At 34.7% G+C, this 6,000-nt stretch overlaps 1 long non-coding RNA gene across 1 annotated transcript in view; it reads right to left on the bottom strand.

The window, feature by feature from the left end:
- Positions 1–2,640: 2,640 nt before the first annotated feature.
- LOC116093859 overlaps positions 2,641–6,000 on the bottom strand; it is a 45,482-nt gene continuing 42,122 nt past the window's right edge. Inside the window, exon 5 of the long non-coding RNA XR_004119861.1 lies at positions 2,641–2,804. This is a non-coding gene — a long non-coding RNA (uncharacterized LOC116093859). The remainder of the gene's footprint in view (positions 2,805–6,000) is intronic.

The following is a 6,000-nucleotide window of genomic DNA, read 5'->3' as shown; positions in this document are numbered from 1 at the left end:
AGTTTTTGATCCTACCCATTCTGACTGGTGTGAGGTAGAATCTCAGGGTTGTTTTGATTTGCATTTCCCTGATGACTAAGGATGTTGAGCATTTCTTTAGGTGCTTCTCAGCCATTCAGTATTCCTCAGTTGAGAATTCTTTGTTTAGCTCTGTACCCCATTTTTAATAGGGTTATTTGGTTCTCTGGAGTCTAACTTCTTGAGTTCTTTGTATATATTGGATATTAGCACTTTATCAGTTGTAGAATTGGTAACATCTTTTCCCAATCTGTTGCTTGCTGTTTTGTCCTATTAATAGTGTCCTTTGCCTTACAGGAGCTTTGCAATTTTATGAGGTTCCATTTGTCAGTTCTTGGTCTTAGAGCATAAGTTATTGTGTTCGGTTCAGGAAATTTTCCCCTTTGTGCATGTGCTCGAGGCTCTTCCCCTCTTTCTATTAGTTTGAGTGTATCTGGTCTTATGTGGAGATCCTTGATCCACTTGGACTTGAGCTTTGTACAAGGAGATTAAAAATTGATTGATTTGCATTCTTCTACATGCTAACCCTCAGTTGAACCAGCACCATTTGTTGAAAATGCTGTCTTTTTGCCAAACCTTCACATTACTCTACACAAAAATTAGAAGAATTATATATCATCCTTTGATTTTTTGAAATGTTTCCTAGTATTCTAAAGAAATGGGAGTTAGAAAGGAAAAATAATAGTTTTAATTTACATGTATTAATGGGGAAGTACTTCTTTCAAAAGTTGAGACAAGTCCGGAGAAATGCAGTTCAGTCATAGTATAAAGTCCAGGTTTTGAAATGAAAGAGTAAAATTTTACCAGTCATTTTCTAAACTCCTAATATATTCATTTGACAAGGTCTCTAATAAGTTATAATTTTGATGACAATATTCACACATATTATGTGATGTACAGAACTAAACCATCACCATCATCATAATTTAAAGGCAGTGGACAAGTTCACACTGAGGGCTGTTTGGCTTCCACCTAAGTGTTTCCTGGGCTCCTTCCTCTTTTGCTTCTGGAGAGAGGCATTAAATTTTATTGCAGTGTTGGATGCCTGTTGATATCAGTTTCTTTAGTAATAAAAGGTATTGCCATAAAGTTTCTTTTTCTTTCTAAAATAGTTTCCTTAGCAGAAAACAAAAAGTATCTACTTCAACTTATTTATTTTATTATCTTCCCTTTTAACATTTTAACATTTCCCAAATGTTTTAGGAGTCACTTTTGATAAATGTGAAATAGAAATTTAGAAGCAGTGGGGACAGAGGAGGGGAGAGGGGGTTTGTAGAGGGAAAACCGGGGAAGGATATAACATTTAAAATGTAAATTAAAAAATAATCAATAAAAAGGACTCACTATGAGTCTTCACGGTTTCTTATTTTACATTTTGCTTGATGATGTAATTTATAACATTTATCCTTTTAATCTAAATCTTCCCTCAGTTCTGTAAAAAACTATAAAGTTGAAAACTGAAAGAGTAACTCACCAAAGTGCCCCTCTCCTCACTGTTGCCTCAGTTTCAATGTCCCCCATTTCATTTTTACCAAATATATTGACCATGCAATTTGCATATCTCCCTGCTGCTGCTTCATCCCAATTTTGCCTATTAATTTTTAGTTTCATAGGTAATTGTAAATATGATCACAATTTCTTCCATGTCCTTTTCATTTTGAGATCACCAACAATCAAACAGGCAGACCGATTAGTCCATATCTCTATCACTGGTCTCATGTCTGCCCATTTTTTAAATCTTACTTATTAGCTATTGACAGCCTCCTAATTTATCTCTGAAAGTATCCACTTTGGGTTGCTTTCTAAAATATTAACATTGAAAGATAAGCCTGCCTTTCTCAAATGAAAGTTTATATTTCCACTCTAATATTTTAATGATTTCATAATATTTGAAAAGAAAATAATTTTTTATTTCAAAGTGTTTGTAATACATTATTAAGGAAAATCAGAGTACTAGACTCTACACAGTGTCATAAACACCAGATAAGTGCTGTATATGCATGTTGAAGCAATACTCCAACTTCTAAATTTCTGTCTTTTTATTACAAAAGATGTAAAATAAATTCTAGTATTAATGAATTTTATTGAGTTTTAGGTGTAACATTGATGTTAAGTATTAAACTATTATATTTAACAACTTTAGCATACTTAATATAGCTTGGTACAATGTAAAAAGAAAAAAAAAGTTAAAACTTTTAAAAAACCAAACTAAAAGAATTTGTTCAGGTGTACAATATAATTCAATGTTCCTAAACATGATTTATTGGGTTTTGCTTTACATTTTTGACACATAACACCATTGTTTTCAGGCCATTTTACAATTCTGCTCAAAAGCCCCAATGTAGGGGAATGCTAGGGCCAGGAAGCAGGAGAGGATGGATTGATGACGATGGGGGGGGGAAGGGGAGGGAATAGGGGTTTTTTGCAAGGAGGGAAAACCAGGAAAGGGGATAACATTTGAAATGTAAATAAAGAAAATATCTAATGAAAAACAAGCCACTCAAATTGCCCAAATAATATTCACTCTTTCTATATGTATTTCTAATGATGTCATAAAACAGAGAAATTAGGCCTGTCACTGGATGATAACCTTCTGAAAATGAAGATATTTTAATTATTCTATTGTTTTATTTTGTTACTTTATTTTTCTATGTACTTAAGTATTTTACCTAAGCACCATCTCTGTGCATCGATCAATAAGGACGAAAGAGGGCTTCAACTTTGCTGCAGCAGGAGTTACATAAGGAGTTATCTGCTGTGGGATGCTAGGAACCCAACCCTTCTCCCTGGAAGAAAAAAAATGGTGTCCTTAATGAGTGGTCTGGCTCTTTAGATGCAGAAATAAATAGTTTCACTCTGTAGTTTTGACTGTATTATAATTTAGAAAATTCTCTACAATATTTCCTTCACCTCTATAAACCCCTTCACACTAATTTCAGTTTAAGACATAATTTAGCATTCATCACGCATGACTGGGTAGAGTTTAAGGTAGAATTCCATTGGACAGCATAATGGTTATCAATTGAATTATAAGCCATAATTTTAGTAGCATTCAAATGAAATTGTAATCTCTGGTCTGATTTAATATATAGAAGAAACTTGGAGTTTTGCATATTCTTTTCAATGCAGTAGTTACTAAATCTCAGAAAAGTATCACAGAATTACAATGAAGATATATGAAAGTTAAGAACTAATGAATCAAACCTAGTTATGCAAAGCTATTATAAAGAATAATTTTCTATGGTGAAAAAATACTATTCCAGATGATATATACATTTCTGATGTGGTTAGTATATTGTCTTCCCTTCTGTATGTATTCCATCAAATAAGGCAAACTGCAAAATGATTTGGTTGCCTGGGGCATGTGTCATCCTCCGCATTACTCTGAACATAGGGCATTAGTTCAGATAGATTACCCACTTTCAAGTAGCTCAGTCTTCAATCAGATAGTCTCTACTCTGAATTTATTGTTCTTAGCCTTTCTTCTGTACAAAAAAATAAAGCCCAGCCCATCTTTCTATCCTCTAGAGTTAATGGAAAATATTATGTTTCTGAAACATCATGTCCAATATTCAACACCTCCATCTGTGTCTTGAAAATTATTATTCTCTTTTAGTATCACATAATAGAATAACCAAACTAAAGAGTCAGAAAAATTGTTAAATTCACTCTAATGTTCATCATAATGCCTGTTTTCTAAAAAAAGCAAAACGAGTTGGCCAAGAATGATTAAGAAATGAAAGAAAAAAAAGAAAAAAAAGAAGAAAAGAAAATCTAAAATATACTAAATGGCATTAATGAATCCCATTTTTTTAAAGCTATTCATTGATTCCAGACAGGGAAACAGGAAGGCTAACTGTAGACCTTCAGTTCTTTTTAAAATTCAATTATCCACACTTACACCTATCTCTGTAGCAGGCTACATGTTTTGTCCATCATTCCTCTCTACCTATATCCTCAGTAAATCACACAGAACTTCCCCTCTAGGCTTCTTCCCCCAACTCAAACATTATTATAGCTCCTAACTCTACCAGGCATTCCTTGGGATGTTACAGGTCTCTTTGGTTAGAGAAGCAGGTACCCTAAGTGCATATCTTCACCTTGCCCCCATCTCCTCCAAATTCAACTCTCCACTCTCATTCTGGGGAAGAGCATACTTTCTCTCTGACCCCATTTACAGCTGACAACTCAGATCGCCTCAAACCTTCCTCCCCAGTCACTCTTTAATCCCAGTCCTGAACTATAGCAGGCATTCCTTGGGAAATTACCAGCCTCGCCTTTCAGAGACTAGCAGTCCAGAAAATCAGTAGGACAGTCAAACAGATAAGCAAGCATCTGATCATCAGCCCTCTGCTCCAAATCTAATATCCATGTCCCATGCCCAGCTCTGTTGAAGTTTCTACTGTGGCCTCTTCTCACCATTTGACCCATCCCAGGGAACTAAGCATTTCCTGATGGAATAACAATGCTTTTCTCTCTTCTGTGGAATACCTTAGGTTCCAAAACCTTTAGTCCATCAGAGGATGGAAGGGTCTCCCATTCTCATATTCATCTATCAGTAGGATTAATGTAACAGAAATGGTCATCCAATCATAAGCAATTTACCCATTCATTGCAATCCCCATCAAAGTTCTAACACAATTCTTCACAGATATTGCATGCACAATTTTCAGCTTATGGAAACACACAAAAAAAAACCAAGATAGTTAAAATAGTTCTGAATAATACAGAACTGTGGGAGATATTATTAACTGATTTCAAATTGAACTACAGAGCTATTGTAGTAAAAATAGTATGCTACTGGCATAAAACAGATACAGTGATCAAAGGAATTGAACTGAAGTCTTGGACATAAATCCTTACATCTAATGATACCTGATGATTGATAAAGAGACCAGAAATTCACACTGGAAACAAGACAGCCTTTCAACAAATGGTGCTGGTCAACTCCATGGCTGCATGTGGAAGAATGCAAATAGATCCATACTTACTTTCCTCCACAAAATTCAACTCCAAATGGATCAATGATCTCAACATTAAACCAGATTAGATGAACTTGATAGAATAGAAAATAGGGACTAGCCTTGGCCTCCTTTACAGAGAAAAAGAATTTCTGAAGAGAACACTGGTAGACCAAGCACTAAGATCCCAATTAGTCAATGAAACCTCACTAAACTGACATGCTTCTGCACAGCAAAAGATATTATCATTCAGACAAAATGGTGGCTCACAGAATGGGGAAAAATTATCAGCAGCAAATTCAATAATGAGCTATATCCAAAGTACATAAAGAATTCACAAAAACTGTATACCAAGAAAACAAATAATATAATTTAAAAATGTGGTAGGGACCTAAACAGAGAACTCTAAAAGGAGGAAACTCAAGTGGCTAAAAAAAAACAAACACTTAAAGAAATATTAAAATCATCTTTAGTCAACATGGCAATGCAAAACAAACCTACTTTGACATTTCATCTTATATCCATAAGAATGGTCAGGGTCAACAAAACAAAAGACAGCTGATGCTGTTGAGAATGTGGAGTAAGGAGAACATTGATCCATTGCTGTGGTTGTGTAAACTCATGTAGTACTAAGAAAATCAATGTGCTGGTCTTTCAGGAAGATGGGAATCTGGGAATTGATTTACTTCAAGACCCAGCTATACCCTCTTGGACATATATCTAAAGGATATTTCAACCTATCACAAAGAAACTTTCTCAAACTTGTTCATTGTTGCTCTATTGATAATAGCCAGAGTTTGGAAACAACCTAGATGTCCCTCAACAGATAATTAGATTTAAAAAAAAGTGTGGAGCATTTCACAATATGGCATTGCAGGTAAAGGGATAGAGCTAGAAAAAATAATCAACCTGAGTGAGATAACCTAGACTCAGAAAGACAGATGTGGTGTGTATTTGATTATATGTAGATATTAGCTGTTGCAGCAATGATAACCAAGCTGAAATCAGTAGAACCATTGAG

The sequence above is a fragment of the Mastomys coucha genome, unplaced genomic scaffold (genome assembly GCF_008632895.1).
Source record: "Mastomys coucha isolate ucsf_1 unplaced genomic scaffold, UCSF_Mcou_1 pScaffold16, whole genome shotgun sequence".
NCBI classification, from domain to species: Eukaryota; Metazoa; Chordata; class Mammalia; order Rodentia; family Muridae; genus Mastomys; species Mastomys coucha.
Note: the sequence above shows the minus strand (reverse complement) of the source record. Positions and strands in the feature narration are given on the sequence as shown.